The sequence below is a fragment of the Schistocerca americana genome, chromosome 2, assembly GCF_021461395.2.
Source record: "Schistocerca americana isolate TAMUIC-IGC-003095 chromosome 2, iqSchAmer2.1, whole genome shotgun sequence".
NCBI classification, from domain to species: Eukaryota; Metazoa; Arthropoda; class Insecta; order Orthoptera; family Acrididae; genus Schistocerca; species Schistocerca americana.
This window is the reverse complement of record NC_060120.1, coordinates 760,278,109-760,300,631: the sequence shown is the minus strand read 5'-3', so window position 1 is coordinate 760,300,631 and position 22,523 is coordinate 760,278,109. Positions and strand designations below refer to the sequence as shown.

At 38.1% G+C, this 22,523-nt stretch overlaps 1 protein-coding gene across 3 annotated transcripts in view; it reads right to left on the bottom strand.

Annotated features, from left to right (window-relative positions):
- The window catches only part of LOC124595045 (ATP-binding cassette sub-family A member 7-like), a 610,990-nt gene that overhangs the window by 295,603 nt on the left and 292,864 nt on the right, over positions 1-22,523 (bottom strand). The gene's annotated exons all lie outside the window — the stretch shown is intronic.

Genomic DNA, 22,523 nt, shown 5'->3' with positions numbered 1-22,523 from the left:
AATGAGTACGGCAGCAAACTGGCATGAGATCAGATTCTTCCAATGTTTTGGAGTGTCATAGTGATGTCAGCTCTGGTGTAATGGTGTGGCAAGCCATTGAGTACGACTTCAGGTCATGGTCGGTAATGATTGAGGGAACTCTGATGGCACAATGGTACGTCAGAGAGATCCTGTCCCCTCATGTGTTACCTCTCATGTGACAGTATCATGGTGCCATTTTTCAGTACTCATGACAATGCTCATCCATGCACAGTACATGTCTCTATGAACTGTCTGCATATGTTGAGGTGTTCACATTGTCAGGAAAATCCCCAGATCTGTCCCCTACAGAGCATGTGTGGGACCAGCTCAGATGTCAATGCTCTCTCAGTGACGGTATCCTGGAAACAGCAACTGTGGGCCAACTTGCCAATGAAATCAGTGCTGGATCCAGGTCATATGACAGTGCAAAATCACACTAATAAACAGGCTAATAAGTCAAGTTCTTCATAAATTTGACTCTACTTTGTAATCACTGAAATGACCTCACATACCCTCTCCCTCTAAAACCATGAAGTTTCATTTTGCTTCATCCTCTTCCCCTGGTTGCTGCTTAGGCAGTTTAATTGCCACAAATCCTTAAAGGAACTGTAGGAAGTGCTATGAACATTTTCAAATAAATATCTTAACATAGCAAAACTGTATCCTGGACTGCAAATCAAACCTGGTCTTTTAGCTTTTGTTGGTATTACTTTTGTAAATTAAGCTACTCAAATTCTCTCACATTCTAACACAGAGCTAAAATTAGACAGCACTCTATTCAACTTTCCAAAGTTTCAAATCAGGTCATGTGGCATGCCTGAATGGTGAAGTAGGTACGATCATTGCCCATGAAAGGCTAACAGCTTTATTTTGATGAAAGGCAAATAGTTTTACTTTGATAGTGAACACATTGCTGCAAAGTCTGAGAATGTCTCTTAAATTGTGGCTAAGTCATCCTCTGCCTTTCTCTCCTCTTCCTCCTCCTCCTTCTTATGTGTGCCAGTCTGACAAAATATGCAGAGAAACACTTGAAGACTGAAGATTTGAACTGAGCTGTAAAGCATGCTTGAATAGTCACTTGATAAAAACATGGCTTGAGCAACATAGGGCACCTTGCTGTTCAGCACTCTAAACTACAAATCATCACCATCTTGAACAATGTAAAGTTCCCAGTACAGCACATAATTTTAATATGTTAGAAAGAATCCTTCAAATGTATTCCCCACCACACAGGAAAACATTCATTCTGGAATTTGAATGCAATTAAAAATGAGAAAGTGAGTAACAAAGTAAGAACACCTGTTGAAAATGACATGTTACATTCATTTTTCCTATTAAACTAGAGTACATAAAAATAAATTACAATTGACAATTATGAAGTAATGCCCCCATTTAGTATCTCATGAAATACTGCAATAACAAAAAAATTGACTATAGTGCAATATTTTTACCAATACACTGCTTAACTGAGTGATAACATGTTTGTCTTCCATGCTGTGGGCCTGGGTTCGATTCCTGGGCAGGCTAGAGATTTTCTTCACCCGTGGACTGTGTGTTGTATTAACGTTGTCGTCGTCGTCATCATCATCATCATCATCAACATCATCACCATCACCACCACAGACACACAAGTCGCCCAATGTGGCATCACCTGAAATAAGACTTGCAACCCGGTGCCCAAAATTCCCCGGACAGTGCCTCAAAGCCAACAATGCCACATGATCACTTCATTTCATTTCATTTTTTCAGAAATGCCAGGATGTTCCACCAGTAAGAAGTAACACTGCAGTGTACAAGGTGTTTATAAAGAGTGTCCCTTCCTCTTAAATGAGATAACACTAATAAAAACTAGAAAAAAAGGTCTTGTACACACATGTTCGGAAAAAATACTCACTGTAGTAGGCAGTATTCCCATTGACATTCACTGCTCATTGGTTGTGTTTATATCTGTACTTAGTCCTCCTACTGTGATACTGTAGTCAGACATAGGCTTATAACATCAGCCACACACTATGTATCATTCTGATAATGTGCTCACGTCAGAATACAATTAGTGGTGCTGCGTATTGTGAACAACATTAACAGTAAAATGGATTCCTGTTATTCCACAGGGAAAATGGCATACATGATACTCTGCTATGGTTCAGCCAACAACATTAATCAAAAGACACCCACCATGAATGACACACAACATTCTCTATGCCATATTACATCTGAAAAAAATTCAGCAGGTTGTTACAGCAACTTGCAGACAAGGGACTCTTTGCAAAGAGGATAAGGTACATGGTAGACCTTGCACAGTTCACCTATAAGATGTGGAGGAGCAAGAGAAGGGACGATTATGCTTGAAGAAAGACAACAGATGTAGTTTACGTACTGTGAGGCACCATATTCTTTTCTCTGTCTGTGACAACAGTAGTTAAGATAAAAACATCTGAATTTGGTTCAATTCTGTAGCTCAGTGATCAGCACGGCTAACTGCTGTGCAGGGGACCTGGGTTCAATTCAGGGTGTTATCAGGGTTATTTCCTTGGTGGGAGGACTGGAATGAGGTGCACTTTGCCTTGTGACACTGAGGAACTACCTGTCTGAGTAGTAATGATGCCAGGGCTGTTAACTCAGCAATAGCCATGACAGTGGTGTGCTGACCCTACATCCTTCCATACAGCATCTCATTGCCGACTGATTTCCCCCCCCCCCCCCCCCCCCCCTCCCCAATCTATGGCCAATGCTTCCTTCACCTGTCATTAACCCATTAGATTTTTGGTTTGAGAACATTTAAAGGGACTGGTGTGCTCCACACTCATCAACAATATGCATATGTTACAGGAATTTGTTTCAGTGATACATACCACTCCATACAAGAGATGTGCTTCCCTATGTTACGTCTTCTTACTGACAAATGATGCTCACAACTAAAAATTATAAAATAACAAGCCATAGATAAAGACACATGTCTTTTGTGACAGTTTTATTTTTATTTTGCATGTGGTGAGCTGTATTGAGCGATGACACAAATCCTCTGCAAGTGACAGCCACCACTGTGTCCTAGTGAGAGGAAAGATCCGCTCAGACACACAAATAAGTATTCTATGGCTCACCGCCTTGTCCTGGAGATGTGCAGACTATCAAAGCACAGTTTTATCAACAATGAACCCTTATTGTGTGAGAAAGAATGTGAACTTTGAAATTTACCAAGATACTGTACGTGGAATGATGAAGATGGTCAAATAATGTAGCTCATGTAGAAGTATATGACAAAGAAGAGGTTGTATAATCTGCCAGGAAGTTTTGTATAATTTGTTAACGCTAAGTAATATGGTGAGTTATTTATAAAGATGTGATGTAGCGAAGATTTTGATTCTGGATATTAAAGTAATTACAGCGATGTTGTAAAAGTAATCTGATAGAGCAATGGTCACACAAAGGAAAATAAGATCATTAAGTTTCAACTAAATTTCATTAAGTTTCAACTATATTCTTCTACTTCTTTCATAATTTTTAAGTGTTTTCTGGTGTCTCTTATTGTCTTGATTGAGACATGGGCCACACAAAAACCTATGCTTCTAGATAATTACATTAATTGCACTGTTCTCTCTCTCTCTTAAACATACTACACTGAAGCTTCAATGAGTCATTCTTGTAATGATCAATATCTTCAATTTCCATTTACAAGATCTGGTTTCTTAACACAACACATTTTTACTCAAAATTATCATTCCCGACTATATTATATTGCTTCCTCATTTTTTTAAAACACTGATGTTGATGGAAAACAGTGTCGCATTCCATTGTTCAATTCTGACAGTTTCAAATTATTACCAGCGCTCATTCTTGCAAAAGGCCTAAAAGGGGGTGCTAAGAATCATAAATTGAGCTCCATGCTGTGAAAAAAGTAGTAATTATGATTTTCGGTGTGACAAATTATTTTAGAAAAAATGATGGAGTACATTATCTGTCCTTCTAAACCAGGCCCATCCAAGAATTGCGCCTGGCAAGCGCGACCGCACTCCGCGGGCACGAGGCACTGTAGTTCAGCGCCACGTCCATGACTTTGTGTTGCTAGTGTCTGCATAGGAGGGAGAGAGATAGCTGTCACAGCACTGCTCTGTACAGGACTGTCCCACGGTAAGATCCAACAAAAACAAAATAACAGTGGAAGTGCAGCTCTGTAAAAGTGGTCAATGAACGGTTAAACAAGCAAATCATTTACTGTTTATGAAACAATTAGTGTTCGTGTGGCAGAATTACTACGCAAAGCTTTAAAAAACAATATCCAAAACAAGAATCGAACAACATCTTAGTAGTTTCCTGACCCACAGGTTGATTCTATTAGCATTGCACATGCACACTTATCTGTACAGTAGATGCCTTCTGAAAGATATATTAATTTCTTAAATGAACTAGTGTCATAAATATTCTAATTTAGAAATAATTTTATGTAAAGGATATAGTGTCTGATTCTTACTATTAGTAGTTACAAGTAAACAGCTTTCTGCATCCCTTTTCAGAGTTTAGACACCAGATCCTGGGTTTCCTGTTTTGTACACAATAATTTTAATTGACCAAGTTTGAAAATTTATTTAAAAAATAGAATTAAGGTTATAAAGACCTTTAATCCTTACAGTCAAAATTGTTAAAGAAGGCAATTAACATTTTACATGTTTTTCTTTTTCGAGGAAACGATTTTGTCTAGGTTTGGCAAAATATTGTGGGAGACTGCTAATCTCAAAGAAATAGTCAAATTTTTTTCACTAAGTAGTGAACGGTTCTTAGTTTTAGCAAACCACATTGAAAGAACATTGGCCACATGCTTGTGCCAAAGAGGATACTTCCTCGTGGAAAAGAGCTGTAAAAGTCATCCAAAGTTTTATACATAAGAAAGCGGTCCTTCAGGCGGACATTGCACTGCAGGTCAATCAGTTCTAGTTGAAACACTTGTGAGACATCCTCTGCCAGAAGGGAAAACACGCAGACAACTATATCTAAGGCCGGCTGAAGCTCACTTATGTCCTAAAGTCTGTTTTCACACTCTTCTTGGAATTTGCAAATGATTAGAACATAATCTGAAAAATCCACATCATCTTTAATGCTGCCTAATGCAGGGAAGGGTACACAATGCTCCTCGCTCAACTGTTTTTCCAACAAAATAAGTTTTTTTGAAATGCTGGAATTGTCTGCACTAAATCAACAAGAGAGTGATTTTTGCCTTGGAGTGAAAGGTTCAAAATATTTAAATGACCAGTTAGAGCATTCAAAAAAGCCAAATTCACCAATATTCACCCAATTCTTTTGGATATCCTTTCATTTCCAAAAAGGTATTGATTTTGTTGCTCAAGATGAAAAAATGGTGAAGCACCTTCCCTCTGGTCATTCATCTTACTTCAGCATGGTGGGGGATCTCCAGGTATTCCTCTTCGATATCAGCCAGAAATTCTTTGAATTGGTGATGTGCGAGTCCATGTGAGTGAGTTAATTAACTGTTCGAACAACTGCATCTGTGACATTTTTTATGCTGACAACCGACAACCTTCGCACCAAGTGCCTCCTGGTGTGTGAGACAATGGACTGCCATGATAAGGAACAGCTGACTTCAGCCGTTTTTGACCTGACGTAACCTAGAAATCCAGTGCGTATCCCTCGTAGCGCAGGGGCTCCATCTGTTGTTACACTGGTCAGGCGTTCCCATTTTAAACCCACTGACTCAAACACATTTTCCACAGCTAGAAAAATATCCAAACCCACGGTTATGTCTTATAATGGCATAAGGTCGAGAAATTTTTTGGTGACAGGCAGATTGTCATTGACACCCCGAACGAATATGACGAGCTGAGATATGTCCACAGTGTCCGAGGACTCATAAAGAGCAATAGAAAATGAAACAAAGTTTGCTGCTCTCTCGACTAATTGCTGCTCCATATCTGAGACCATATCTTTGACTCGGTGAGCAACAGTCTGAGGCAAAAGAGTTATTTTTTCAAATTTTTCCGTGAGATTTTCTGGACAAATACAAGGCGCCATGTCAATCAGGCAGCCCTTCATGAGATTCTCACCTGCAAAGGGTTTCCCTGCTTTCGCAATTCTCAGCAAGCATTTGTACTTGTACTCAAACTATGCCAATCTGTTTCGTGCTCCTAAAATGGCAAAAAAAACCTTACAATTAATTTTGCACAATCCTGTTTTTTAAACACTTCTATCACTTTAACAATTAATTGTTTCATTCATTGAAACCCACATAAAAAACTAACAAAAAAAAGATTGGTTTTATGTGCATTTTCCCCAAGTTCCTCTGAAAAGCGGTCTAGATGCTAGCAAGGACAGCAAAATGTGTTCGCAAAATAAATTTTTATCTATTGGAATATTTGCATTTTAATTTATTGAAAACATAGATCAAAATACAACATGTGTGTTCCCATCCATCAAAATACAAATACACAAGAACAAAGAATGACTCTCAATGACAGTTTGCTGTCCAATAGAGCATTTGTGATGGTTTTTCAGAAAGTGGCAAAAAATAACGCACCTGAAACTTTTTCTTACGTCTGTGCGAAGCGATGTAATGCAACCCAAATATAAAAATTATCCAAAACGAAATGTTCCTTGTTGCTGACAATCTGATAGTCGATAACTGGCACATTGCTAAGTGACAGATCAGATTACAAAATATAGTTTTATTTATCATTTTTATAAGTAATAAAGAGTCATATGATAGGAAACACTTCACTGTAATGCTGCCTGAAATTTTCTTTCAGTTCTTCAAGTTCTGACTGGCGTTTCTCTTGTGACAAATTTTCGAACTGATCCCTGTGATATGCATTAAAGTACTGTTCAATCGAGTACTTCTTTAAATAACTGAGGTTCCAATGTCATACTAAACATTTGGCATGATTTTCAACAGCAGTACAAAAGAAATTAATTTCTCACTCGGGTTCAAATATTACGGACGCACTGCCCCCCCCCCCCCCCCCCCACACACTATTTTTTTTTAAGTCTGTTGACTAATGGCTTTGTGTGTTGTATCATGTATCAATGCTTTTGACAGCTGTCTTCCGTATAAAGTGCACATATAGCTGCATGGCGAGGCACGGTGGGCGGACTGCACAGTTAGCTAAGCAACACAGCTCAGCCACGAATTCACTCACGGTGCTGGCCTCAGGCAATCACGGGCACTAGCGCCCCAGGCGCACAGTTTGGACGTGCCTGTTCTAAATAATAAAAGATGATCGTGATATTTAACATTTTTTTGCATTAATAGTTATGTTTCAGACAGCTATTTTGGGGAAAATGGTCTCATAATAAGTGAAGGTAATGTGAGGTACATAGATGGGACAAAGAGCTTAGCATCTCCAACTGCTGTGGGCTGTTTATTCTTACAAATTGCAGCATGAAGGTGTGTCGCATCCCGGGGAATGGTGCTCATGACAACAACAGTGTTACTGCAACAGCAAAAACAAAAGAATTTTTTTATGCTGTCATTCTGATAATATTCATTCTCTGGTTTTCCTTTGTCAATGCGTATTCATGATGTGCAGTCTAATGAGACGTGACTTAAGTAATCCAAGCACTTGTAATGTGATTGTATTATACTTGTCTGATGGGAGTTATTTGTTGATGTTAAAAGAAGATTGACAACTGAAAAAAGAAATTTTCTTCATCGATACGTAGACTGGACAAGAATACAAGCTTTCTTTCATCCTCCACCATTGAAGACACAGTTATTTGGATCTAATTAGCAGGTCAGAATCATAATGAATTCAGCACATAGGTGACCACTGAAACTACAGTACATGTCATTTACTGATAAACCAAAAAGGCAAATAATCATTTCAGGCCTCTCTATAATAAAGATGATTTATTACTGGTGCAGCTGCCATTTAACATCAATGTTAGATATTTACACTGATGAAAAATGCACAGTGCAACATAATATGTACAGGATGGCCGAAATGAAACAGATTTAGAAACTATTTACAATGTAACTGATGAGGGATTGGCCCTTGTTAATGAACATCAAAGAAGATGCTAGAAGTGGCAACTGTCAATGTCAATTAAGCACTGTGCTCAATTCGTCAAACTGTGAGAAACGCGAAGCATTTCGGCCCAACCTTCAAAGGTATCAGGACACGTTTACTGGCAACATGGCAAGCAAAACAATCAGTGTATGATCAGTAGTTCATCCTATAATGCAACCATCTGACAATGAACAAACGTTAAAAACCAGTAATAGCAGAGATAAATAAAATACGCTGAACAAAAATGTCCTTACACTCGTGATTGGTAACTATTTTTCTAACATAATTTTATTTTCAATGATCTCCTGTACCTCTTCCAGTATATGAGATTATTTGAGTACACATGACCCTTCAATTTGTCCTCTCTTCACTGAACACCTAATGCATTTGTGCCAAGGTTATCAAGACACAGTGTGCTGCTGCTCCATCTCTGTGAAAATATCCATACAGATGATTATCTTCAGTGAGCTGATTCACGCATGGGTTAAATAGTTTCTGGGCACACTGGATTGCATTAATGGTTGGGCAAAATAATTGTGTTATGATGTGAACACCTGACATTATGCACCATACACCAATCTTAGGATTACACAAGAACCTTCAAAGCACAGAGGAGGATTTTTGATGCATAATGGTGCATGTTCTGTGAGTTCACACTCCCTAACAGACAGAACATGGCCTCCCCTGAAGAAATGAAAAGCTGAGGGTCAAAAATTCATGATTCCACTTCACTCAGAGACCAGTGGCAGAAATCAGCATGCAAAAGTTTATCTGGTTTCTTTAATGCATAATGGTGCATGTTCTGTGAGTTCACACTCCCTAACAGACAGAACATGGCCTCCCCTGAAGAAATGAAAAGCTGAGGGTCAAAAATTCATGATTCCACTTCACTCAGAGACCAGTGGCAGAAATCAGCATGCAAAAGTTTATCTGGTTTCTTTAACCTGTGCACAGCAATAAATTTGTAAGAATACAGATGGACGTCCCTATTGGTAATGTTTTGACACAACAAGCTCTTAAGCCCCACTTACACAAATAAATGGCTTTAACGTTTATTCCGACTTTGTTCCAGGCTTCCCTTCACTTAACAATGTTTTCTAGTGTCTGAACTATTATCAGATAGGTATCGTTTTTTTGACATTTCACGTCATTTTGCCAGAAGTTATGCCAAAACACTACCAGTTCTACAGTACTGCACAAAAGGTTTCACACATATTTTGCATGAACTGTGTTTTGTGTTACACTCAATGATGAGCACCTTATAATATTGTGTCCTGCCTGTGATGTAACAACATACTAGTTTCTTTCTCTATCACAACATTAAGGTTTAAAGATATAATTTAACCACTGAGTCAATGAACTACTCTGCCAGTCAGTGAATATGTATGCCCAGAATAATGAGAGTGGTGTATCGACATCATCTGTATTTTGTTCTATATAAGAATGTGCGCTCATCTTTTCTCTCTCTTCTTTAATCGTGTTCCTTTCCGACAGCATCTTACGCTATCAGACCTCTGTTTTCTTCCTTTTTGTTTGAATGAACTAAACTTGTATTCCTGCGGGAATTTATTTAATCATTTTATTATTATCGCCAATTGCTCCTGAGCTGAGCTAAGATTATTGTAATTTCCAAGTATTTCGCCAAAATATGGCAGAATTCTTTGTCATGTTCAAAATTGTGAGAATTATTCACAAAATGTTAGATTTCTGTACAAATTATTTACTTTATTAAATAATAATTGTATTGGTTAAAAATAGTCTTAGTTGCAATTTTAGTTTTTTATTGTTCAACTGTGTGTTTCGCCTTATTTAGGCATCTTCATGTTATCTACATAGAAAACAGAGAACAAATACATCTATTTAAGAATTGTGATCGCATTGTGCAGACTTGGATAACCTAAAAGCATGTATAAACAGATCAAATACTGAAAGAGCAAATACCTCAATTTGGTATTTCTTAGAAGGATCCTTTAGACAGTGTAGCCAAAGGGCATCGTCGAATATATCAGGCCAACATTGCCTTCATTAAACTCAGTAAAAACTAAAAATATAAAATAGCAAAAACAGATAAAAAATTCACTCTGAAATGCATATGCCACATATAGAAATATATGGATTGGAAGAACTTCTAAAATAATAATTGTTTAATTTAACATTTCTGCTTTCATTTTGTAATGTTGTTGTTGTTGTGGTCCTCAGTCCTGAGACTGGTTTGATGCAGCTCTCCATGCTACTCTATCCTGTGCAATCTTCTTCATCTCCCGGTACTTACTGCAACCTACATCCTTCTGAATCTGCTTAGTGTATTCATCTCTTCGTCTCCCTCTACTATTTTTACGCTCCACGCTGCCCTCCAATGCTAAATTTGTGATCCCTTGATGCCTCAGAACATGTCCTACCAACCGGTTCCTTCTTCTTGTCAAGTTGTGCCACAAACTCCTCTTCTCCCCAATTCTATTCAATACCTCCTCATTAGTTATGTGATCTACCCACCTTATCTTCAGCACTCTTCTGTAGCACCACATTTTGAAACCTTCTATTCTCTTCTTGTCCAAACTATTTATCATCCAGGTTTCACTTCCATACATGGCTACACTCAATACAAATACTTTCAGAATGACTTCCCGACACTTAAATCTATACTCGATGTTAACAAATTTCTCTTCTTCAGAAACGCTTTCTTTGCAGTTGCCAGTCAACATTTTATGTCATCTCTGCTTCGACCATCATCTGTTATTTTGCTCCCCAAATAGCAAAACTCATTTACTACTTTAAGTGTCTCATTTGCTAATCTAATTCCCTCAGCATCACCTGATTTAATTAGACTACATTCCATTATCCTCGTTTTGCTTTTGTTGATGTTCATCTCATATCCTCCTTTCAAGACACTGTCCATTCCGTTCAATTGCTCTTCCAAGTCCTTTGCTGTCTCTGACAGAATTACAATGTCATCGGTGAACCTCAAAATTTTATTTCTTCTCCATGGATCTTAATTCCTACTCCAATTTTTTCTTTTGTTTCCTTTACTGCTTGCTCAATATACAGATTGAATAACATTGGGGAGAGAATACAACCCTGTCTCACTCCCTTCCCAACCACTGCTTCCCTTGCATGCCCCTCGACTCTTATAACTGCCATCTGGTTTCTGTACAAATTGTAAATAGCCTTTCGCTCCCTGTATTTTACCCCTGCCACCTTTAGAATTTGAAAGAGAGCATTCCAGTCAACATTGTCAAAAGGCTTTCTCTAAATCTACAAATGCTAGAAACATAGGTTTGCCTTTCCTTAACCCTTAACTACTATGGTCATTCACAGGAACACAATTACTACGGAGGGGTCTCACAAACCGCATTTTTCTGTTTTATATATCAAACCAGAATTTTGCTGAATATATATAGTTTCTTGACTTCCAGTCATTCATTACACTTCTTAGAGGTGGCTTTTGTAGATATTTGATTTTTTTTAAACACTGCGGTATTTTAAACACTTCAACAATTAAAACAAAGTGAAATCTGGAATATATTTTTATTTTATGTGTTAGGAAAATAACAGCAAATTGTTAGCTCTCTACTCACATATAGATTTTCATCAGAGGGATTATATTACAAACTGGCAACATAACTAGGTGGAAAAATCCGACATGACTTACGATAAATTGTGTGCGAAGTCAGCTTTCAGTTTACGACTCACTTTGCAATGTAGAGCGAATATTTCAGTCCATAAGTCTATGAATGGAGAAACTTTGCCACCATTTTACTTCTAAAATTAAAAGTAAAAACTAAATACTTGTTCTCTTGTGCCACTGAATCATACTTTAGTCAATTTCTATCCGCAAACACTTCACGCAGACCTTCCTGGAACACTCCAAACAAATCGGAACACCACGCTGTTGACATGGATACCTTGTTTTCCTCTTCAGACGAGGAGGGACGAGGTGCACGTTTTTCGATTTTCGAAATCTTCTTTCGGTGTCTGAGGCTCATCCTGCAAGTGAAGACACCTGTCTCACATACCACACGATGCACAAAAGGCCCAGCTTTCCCTGCCATGGAGAAACAATAGCATGCAATAAAAACGCGGCACGCAAACACTATGGTACGTCTGTGAGACCTCTCAAGGCTAATAATTACGAAACAAAGAGCAGCAACAATGCAAGAATGCTGGCACGTGTAGCTTGACAGCCAATAGGAAGGTACATGGAAGAGTCCATTTGGCTTTGCAGGGGTGTGAGAAATATCTCGACACAAAAATTGGCAGCAGTCTGAGAGACGGTCGATAGTAGTTAAGGGTTAATCTTTCTTCTAAGATAAGTTGTAAGGTCAGTATTGCCTCACGTGTTCCAATATTTCTACGGAATCCAAACTGATCTTCCCCGAGGTCGGCTTCTACCAGTTTTTCCATTCGCCTGTAAAGGATTCACGTTAGTATTTTGCAGCTGTGACTTATTAAACTGATAGTTCGGTCATTTTCACATCTGTCAACACCTGCTTTCTTTGGGGTTGGAATTATTATATTCTTCTGGAAGTCTGAGGGTATTTCGCCTGTCTCGTACATCTTGGCCTATCTCGTACATATTGCTCACCAGATGGTAGAGTTTTGACAGAACCAACTCTCCCAAGGCCATCAGTAGTTCTAATGGAATGTTGTCTACTCCCGGGGCCTTGTTTCGACTCAGGTCTTTCAGGGCTCTGTCAAACTCTTCACGCACTATCGTATCTCTCATTTAATCTTCATCCACATCCTCTTCCATTTCCATAATGTAATAGCAGTCCCAAATTTCCAATTTATAAATGTTATAGATATTTCTATAGTACATTTTTTCTTATGGTGCCAACGTTATACTCACCAGATTAAATAAAATTACACTGAATTTCTCGCAAGGTGAGAAGACAGTTAGAAATGTCCCTGAGATTACGAAAAACACAAATTAACCATTTTTCGGCACGCTGCATTCCTACTGATCTTCACTTCAAGCAAAAAATGTAAAAAGAGTAAAATAAATTAAGAAGTGAAGTGATAATATTATGTGTTCTATAGTATTGTGTGAATTTTCTGATAAAACTAATTTTTATTATAAAGTCAAAAACGGTGGCATGTGTGTGAAATATCTAATTCATTTACTTTTAATTAAGGATAAGAAGTGATACCACTAATTATTCCACATACTAATAGTTGTGTGTGAATATTTAAGTATTAAAAGTAACCAGTCCAATGCGTATATTTAAATAATAGTAGAACAGCAAAATTAATTGGGATACATTAAGTTTGAAGAAACTTTGCTTAACAGTCATTCAATTACTCAACTATTGCCAATATATGAATATACTATAAGCTTAGGTTACATTCATCATAATTTACGCTAGCCGAAGCAATTAAAATTCCAATTTCTAATATAAAATATGTGTTTCTATTTCATATACAGGGTGGTCCAATGATCGTGACTGTGCCAAATATCTCACGAAATAAGTGTCAAACAAAAGAACTACAAAGAACGAAACTCGTGTAGTTTGAAGGGGGAAACCAGATGGCGCTTTGGTTGGCCCGCTAGATGGAGCTGCCATAGGTCAAACAAATATCAACTGCATTTTTTAAAATAGGAACCCGCATTTTTTATTAAATATTCGTGTAGTATGTATAGAAATATGAATGTTTTAGTTGGACCACTTTCTTCGCTTTGTGATAGATGGTGCTGTAATAGTCACCAACATATGGCCCACAATTTTAGACGAACAGTTGGTAACAGGTAGCTTCTTTAAATTGAAGTACAGAACGTAGGTACATTTGAACATTTTATTTCGGTTGTTCCAATGTGATTCATGTACCTTTGTGAACTTATCATTTCTGAGAACACATGCTGTTACAGTGTGATTACCTGTAAATACCACATTAATGCAATAAATGCTCAAAATGATGTCTGTCATCCTCAACGCATTTGGCAATACGTGTAATGACATTCCTCTCAACAGCGAGTAGTTCGCCTTCCATAATGTTCGCACATGCACTGACAATGCGCTGACGCATGTTATCAGGCGTTATCGGTGGATCACGATAGCAAATATCCTTCAACTTTCCCCACAGAAAGAAATCCAGGGACGTCAGATCTGGAGAACGTGTGGGCCATGGTATGGTGCTTCAACGACCAATCCACCTGTCATGAAATATGCTATTCAATACCGCTTCAACCGCAAGCGAGGTATGTGCCGGACATCCATCATGTTAGAAGTACATCGCCATTCTGTCATGCAGTGAAATATCTTGTAGTAACATTGGTAGAAAATTACGTAGGAAATCAGCATACAATGCACCATTGAGATTGCCATCGATAAAATGGGGGCCTATTATCCTTCCTCCCGTAATGCCGCACCATACATTAACCCGCCAAGGTCGCTGATGTTCCACTTGTCGCAGCCATTGTGGATTTTACGTTGCCCAATAGCACATATTATGCAAGTTTACGATACCGCTGTTGGTGAGTGACGCTTCGTCGCTAAATAGAACCCGTGCAAAAAATCTGTCATCGTCCCATAATTTCTCTTGTGGCCAGTGGCAGAACTGTACACGAAATTTAAAGTCATCGCAATGCAATTCCTGGTGCATAGAAATATGGTACGGGTGCAATCGATGCTGATGTAGCATTCTCAACACCAGCATTTTTGAGATTCTCAATTCTCGCGCAATTTGTCTGCTACTGATGTGCGGATTAGCCGCAACAGCAGCTAAAACACCTACTTGGGCATCATCATTTGTTGCAGGTCGTGGTTGACATTTCACATGTGGCTCAACACTTCCCGTTTCCTGTTTCCTTAAATAACGTAACTGTCCAGACACTTGGATGATGTCATCCAGGATACCGAGCAGCATACATAGCACACCCCCATTGGGCATTTTGATCACAATAGCCATACATCAACATGATATCGACCTTTTCCGCAATTGGTAAATGGTCCATTTTAACATGGGTAATTTATCACGAAGCAAATACCATCCGCACTGGTGGAATGTTACGTGATACCACGTACTTATACGTTTGTGACTATTACAACGCCATCTATCACAATGTGAAAAAAGTGGTCCAATTAAAACATTCATATTTCTTTACGTACTACACAAATATGTAATAAAAAAATGGAGGTTCCTATTAAAAAAAATGCAGTTGATTTCCGTTTGACCTATGGCAGCGCCATCTAGTGGGCCAACCATAGCGCCATCTGGTTTCCCCTTTCAAGCTAGATGAGTTTCGTTCTTTGTAGTTTCTTCGTTTGATGGTTATTTCGTGAGATATTTGGCCTGGTCACTATCAATGGACCATCCTAAATCCATCTGATGTACTGTACCACAACATGCAAAAAGGTCAACCAATCCTGTTTATGACAAATTGTACATCTCTATGGCAAAAACTAATTCAAATGAAATTTTGCTCTGTCAAGATCGTAACTTACTTCTACAGCATTTTTTTCTTTGATTCTCTACAAAAAGTAAAATTGTAGTTAGTTGTAGTTTAGCTCTGTGATTTTGGAAGTGTGTATTTAGAAAAATCCAATTTTGCAAAAATCGACTTAAGATTGTTTTGTGTGTAAAGGTAGAGAACACAAAATGGCTGATTTAGCCACACAATGATAAAAGAGCATCGTAGGCAGGAAAATTATTTATTGTATTAACATTATTTATTGTTATTTATATATGTGTGTTACTGTTAAATATTAACATTCGTGTGACGAATTTTTCCCAATCTTTCGAAATTTCATATTATAGTCAATATCGGTAAAAAAGAGAATTTCCCAATTGAAACCATGGCTTCACCATCAGATTTAAAAAATGAAGCAGTAAATCTAAATGAATCACCCACAGATTTCACTGCAAATGAGTTAGAAAATCAAAACGCGGACTTGAATATGTCCGCCGCAAATTCGGAGATCGCAAAAAGTAACGAAAAAGGTTGGACAGCCACTGCAATTAATGAAACTAAAGTGGGTACGGATCAATTTAATGGGATGACGGAAGACAGTATTGCACTTGACCCGCTTACTGCTTTCCTGAAAAAGTTGGAGTTACGCAACCACGAATGCGATCAGCGGGAAAAAGAGACAGAAGCTTTACGCAATCGCGAACATGGGAAAAGAAACAAGAACAAAGAGATAAAGAATTAAAAAATGAAATAAAAACTGAATTAGCCAATATCAGGTCCAAGCTAATGAATATGAAGCAAGCATATGCACCAATACTGGGCCAAGTCAATAAACTGGACAGTGATGTTCAAAACCTAAAAACTTTGCATTCCGCAGTAAAGTCGGGTGTGGAAGGCTTAACATCTTCCATTACGAACCTCAAAATAAATAACCAAGAGATTTTGGATGAAGAGCTAGAATCTCACAAAAGACAAATAAATATTGGAATATCCAACTGGATAACCACTAAAAATACGGAACTTGACGCAAGAATTAATGTTGCCATCGATAACGCTGTGCAGTGCGTGTGGGAAGAAATATATTCTGCCATTAAAGTGAATTCATGCACCGCGCACAATGTGAGAGATGAAGAAAAAGAACCAAACGAAGAAATGCCTATGTGGAGACAGGAAATGAACGCTCGCATTTGAAATTTGGAGAAAGCTATTTTGACAGACAGCAGAACGGAAATGAACTTTCCTATGCAACAGCCAAACGAGGAAAGTGCACGAAAGACGGCATTTGGGAATGATAGAATTTTCCAAACACCCGACTTGTCGCCAGCGAAACATAATTACGAAGACAAACGTATAATGAATTCAGCGAAAATTGAGCAAAGTCTACTCAAGCATCGCCATTTTCAAACATTTCCCAAGTACAAGAAGTCCATTCATCCAATTGTATTTATATGCGCATTCAGGAATGTCTTACCCAGATACTGGTCTGAATATCAAAAAAATTCATTTCATGACGTCACACATCACCAGTGACGTGGCACTATGGGCCAGTGAAACTGCCGAACTATGTAATACGCTCACTGAATTCGAGAAAGCTTTCCTTGCAAAATATGGGTCCACAGGAATCCAAGTACGTTTGTACAAAGAAGTTTATACCCTGGAACTGTACAATCTGAAAAAAGGGAGTTTGCACAAGTATTTTGAATGATACATTGCAAAAACGAGATACTGGTCTGAGCCTATCTCACACAAAGAAGTACTACGCAGATTAAAGACAAAATTACCAATCAACCATAGGGAGAAGTTAATAAATGTACCAAATGAATATCCAGAGGACTTCCTTTCGGTGATCGACTCCTTAGACCTAATCCAAGAAGACACAAAGTCCTACCAAGCATTCACGTATAACTGCGAAAATTGTCACAGTGTTGATAACCTGAGCAGTAATGAACAGAGTAAACGTAATCAGCACAGAAAAGGTTGATATGACAAAACAAACGCGCCTGGTAACAATAATAATTCAAACCATGCTTCGAATGACGCGACTACCGGTTACGTAGCCAGTAAATGGAATTATGGTGACAGTAACTAGGGAAATGGTACAAATCATAAGCGCAAGTTTGGAGATGGAAATAATTACCATGACAATCACCACAATAAAAAGGCAACATGGAAAAGGCGGAATGGAAATCACTGGAGCAACCACAACAATCCTCCGAATCAGTCAAACACAAATGAATGGAACAAGAACCCATATCTGAATAGTAATAATGGGAATCAACAGTCAAACCCGCAACCAATTTTATGATTTGGTAACCACACACCAAAAATAATGCAAGCTGTGCCATATTTCCAGACACGAACAGTCAAAATCATATTGACAGTAGTCGTTCTATGCGAGGTCGGAGAACAATCTGGCCAACAGCAACAGTCCAATTAGAGCCAACCGTTCTGAACGGCCTTCCGAGCACAGTCAGATTTATAAGTGGAGGCAATCCCACAATCAACCTGAAAGCACTACATTACGATGACAGTGGGGACATCAGGGACAAATTATTAGAAGAAGCTAACATCTGTAAATATGATGATGAATACATGGCGCAGCTGCAATTATGGTCACTATTAATGGTGGTGGTGTAGAAGCAATCATGAATACTGGTGCCACTACAAGTGACATAAATCATACCTTGTTCGACCAAATTAATCGCATAAAGAGATTACCTAAATTGCCCAGGCAAAATTGCAGAGTGTCTGGTGCATTAGGCGCTGCCACACAGATAGTTAAGCAACAGGTGCAGGCTGAACTCTACATAGAAGATGCGCAACTTGTGTGCCACTTCTTACTAATTAAAAATTTATCAGTTCCTCGCATCCTGGGATGGGATTTTCTACGTGGTAGAAATGCAAAGATTGACCTATCTGCGGGAAAATGTGTGGTTACAGACAAAGGCAAAGGAATTGCACTACAGGTAATTATGACTGCAAATGCACATAACACATACTGTCATAATGTTATTGTTAAATTGGTAAGCCCTAGAATACTCCACATTTCTAAGGATTTTGACATGTCAGAATTTCTGCACTTGGAAGATAATAATGCAGCAGTATCTTGTTTTCGCAATGTATCGTTCAAAATACTTGCGCAAGCTCCTTTTTTTGGATTGTACAATTCCAGGGTATAAACTTCTTTGAGCAAATGTTCTTGGATTCCTGTGGACCAATATTTTGCAAGGAAAGCTTTCTCGAATTCAGCGAGCATATTACATAGTTCGGCAGTTTCGCTGGCCCATAGTGCCACGTCACTGGTGATGTGTGACATCACAAACTGAATTTTTTGATATTCAGACCAGTATCTGGGTAAGACATTCCTGAATGCGCATATAAATACAATTGGATGAATGGACTTCTTGTACTTGGGAAATGTTTGAAAATGGCGATGCTTGAGTAGACTTTGCTCAATTTTTGCTGAATTCATTATACATTTGTCTTCGTAATTATGTTTTGCTGGCGACAAGTCGGGCATTTGGAAAATTCTATCACTCCCAAATGTCATCTTTTGTGCATTTTCCTCATTTGGCTGTTGCATAGGAAAATTCATTTCCGTTCTGCTGTCCGTCGAAACGACTTTCTCCAAATTTCAAATGCGAGCATTCATTTCCTGCCTCCACATACCGTAGGCACTTCTTCATTTGGTTCTTTTTCTTTGTCTCGTGCATTGTGCGCAGCGCCTGAATTCACTTGTATGGCAGAACATATTTCTTCCCACACGCACTGCACAGTATTATCGATGGGTACATTAATTCTTGCGTCAAGTTCCGTATTTTTAGTGGTTATCCAATTGGATATTCCAATATTTATTTGTCTTTTGTGAGATTCTAGCTCTTCATCCAAAATCTCTTGGTTATTTTTTTGAGATTCGTAACGGAAGATGTTAAGCCTTCCACATCCGACTTTATTGCAGAATGCAAAGTTTTTAGGTTTTCAACATCACTGTCCAGTTTATTGACTTGGCTCAATATTGGTGCATATGCTTGCTTCATATTCATTTGCTTGGACCTGATGTTGGCTAATTTGGTTTTTATTTCATTTTTTAATTTTTTATCTCTTTGTTCCTGTTTCTTTTCCCATGTTCGCGATTGCGTAAAGCTTCCGTCTCTTTTTCCCACTGATCACATTCGCAGTCGCATAATTCCAACTTTTTCAGGAAGGTAGCAAGCAGGCCAAGGGCAATACTGTCTTCCATCATCCCATTAAATTGATCCATACCCACTGCAGTTTCAGTAATTGCAGTGGCCAGATGATGATTTTTGTTATTTTTTGCGATCTCCGACTTTAAGTCTGGGGTTTGATTTTCTAACTCATTTGCAGTGAAATCTATGAGTGATTCGTTTAGATTTAATGCTTCATTTTCGAAATCTTATGGTGAAGACATGGTTTCAATTGGTAAATTCTCTTTTTTACCAACTTTGACCATAATATGAAGTTTCGAAAAATTGGGAAAAATTCGTCATACGAATGTTAATATTTAACAGTAACACACATATATAAATAACAATAAATAATGTTAATACAATAAAAAAATTTTCTGGCTACGATGTTCTTTTATCATTGTGTGGCCAAATCAGCCATTTTGTGTTCTCTATCTTCACACAGAAAACAATCTTACGTCGCATCAATTGCAGCAAAAGTATCAGAGTCAACCTATCGGGACCAAACACAGAAGATAGGACTCGCAAATCTCATTGAAAATTATGTCAGTATTTGCTAATAAACCTGGAATCACAAAGAATTTTGTGTTTAATATGGAGGTTGCCCCACATGAAACTTTTTGTAGGACATCATATGTTGTGTTGTGGAGTAAAAAGGAAGCTATTTATTGAAAATACCGTTCAGTAACAAAGTTATGGGACTATGCAACCAAATAGATTAAAAAATTTATTATGTATGATCAAACGTTAGTAGACAAATTGCTACTTACCCACTTGAAGTAATGACCTTTACTTAAGGAGTACAAGTATTTTTATGTGAACAATCTTACCATATATGTGACCTTCTGCAGGAGGAATTAGGACCAGAATACCAGGTCACAAATTTTTTCAAACCAAGTGCTAGTCTGGATCAGGTGACAGAGGATTTAGGTTCACTCTGTAAAGGATTTACCAGGGAAGACACCGTGGTTATTGTGGGAGGGCCAGGGAACAGCATCGACAGAGATCCTGGGTACAGTATAGAGTGTGACCTGGTAAAGATTGCGTCGGCATCGAGACACACCAATGTTGAATTTGTATCTGTCCTGAGATGCCATGACCGGCCTCATTTGAACTCTTCTGTTGGGAGAGTTAATTTGGAGTTGGAACGGCTGCTTGTGTCGGGTGCGGGGGCTCATATTGGTGTGGTTCCTGTTGATTATCTCAGTAGGTGGGACTATACCAGGCATGGCCTACATCTCAACAGGAAAGGGAAGGGGAAACTGGCTGGGGTAATAGCAGGAAATTTAAGGGGGGGAGGCACTGCCATGAATGGTAAAATACCAGTGGTTACAGGTGTTGGAGCAGCACCTTTTTTAGGATAGGTAAGACAGAAAGATGTCAAGTTCTACGAGAGGTCAGGATTGAAACAAATCTTCAGTTTAGGAAAGAAATTCAACAGCACAATTCTAGCACATTGGATCACCAATCACAGCTATCAATTATAAATTTTCACCAATCACCAGAAATTTTATCTCCACCAAGTTGTATCTCAGTCCTAGGTAATTGCATTGATGAACTAAAGTCACCCAACCCAATTGACATAATCTGCCTCTCTGAACACCATGTGACCACTGGTATAGGAACTAGGCCTAAGCACAATGAGAAACTCAGACAGGAGAGTACTGCAAATGTTAGAATAAGGAAAGGTTCTCATAAAAGTATAATTAAAAATAATGTAAGTATATTTCATCAAAATATTGGGAGTTTAAAGAATAAAGTAGATGAGCTTCTGGTTTGTTTGGAAGATTTAGAAGCTGAGAATGAAATAGATATACTATGCCTGTCTGAGCATCACATTGTTACTGATATGGATAAGGTAAATGTAAGTGGTTATAAGCTCTCTGCACATGTAATGAGAGAAAATATGGAGAAAGGAGGAGTTGCCATATATGTCAAAAGTTATCATTGTGCAAAAAGTATAGAAACAAAAAAGTTTTGTGTAGAGAAACATATAGAAGCATGTGCCTGTGAGCTTAAATTAAATAAAGGCACATTTATAATTGTAACTGTATATAGGTCCCCATCAGGAAATTTTCATCTATTTCTGAAAAATTTGGACTCCTTGTTGTGCTATCTGTCAGACAGGGGGAAGCAAATTATTATTTGTGGGGACTTCAATGTAGATTCTCTGAAAGAGGGTAATAGGAAAAATGACCTTGAAGTATTACTCGGTTCTTTCAATTTGACACCCGTTATTGATTTTCCTACTCGGGTGGTAAAGGATAGCAGCTCACTGATAGATAACTTCTTTATAGACCAAGATAAGTTTAACCAGATAAATGCTCAGCCTGTTGAGAATGGTCTTTCTGATCATGGTGCACAGCTAGTTACAATATATGACATAGCTCCATTCAGCAATACTAAACAGTCCTCCAAAGTAGTACGTTCAGTCAACAATTTAACAATTGCAAATTTCAGGGAAAGCTTACAGCAGTTAGACTGGGATGAGGTGTACCGTGAACCTGATGCCAATTTAAAATATAATTTATTTCATGACATTTTTGTAAATGCATTTGAAAACTGCTTCCCCAAGAAAATAGTTAAATATACTCGTAAGAAACCTTGTAACAAACCATGGCTTACTAAGGGTATAAAAATATCTTGTAACCGGAAAAGGGAAATGTATCTGACAGCAAGAAAGAGTAGTGACCCGGAAACTATCAAAAATTATAAAAACTACTGTGTTATATTAAGAAAAGTTATTAAAAAATCCAGGAGTATGTGTATCATGTCTGAAATCAGCAACTCTGATAATAAAATTAAAACAATTTGGAATATTATTAAAAGAGAAACAGGTCAACCAAGAGCAGAGGAAGACAGTATTACCATCAAATTAAA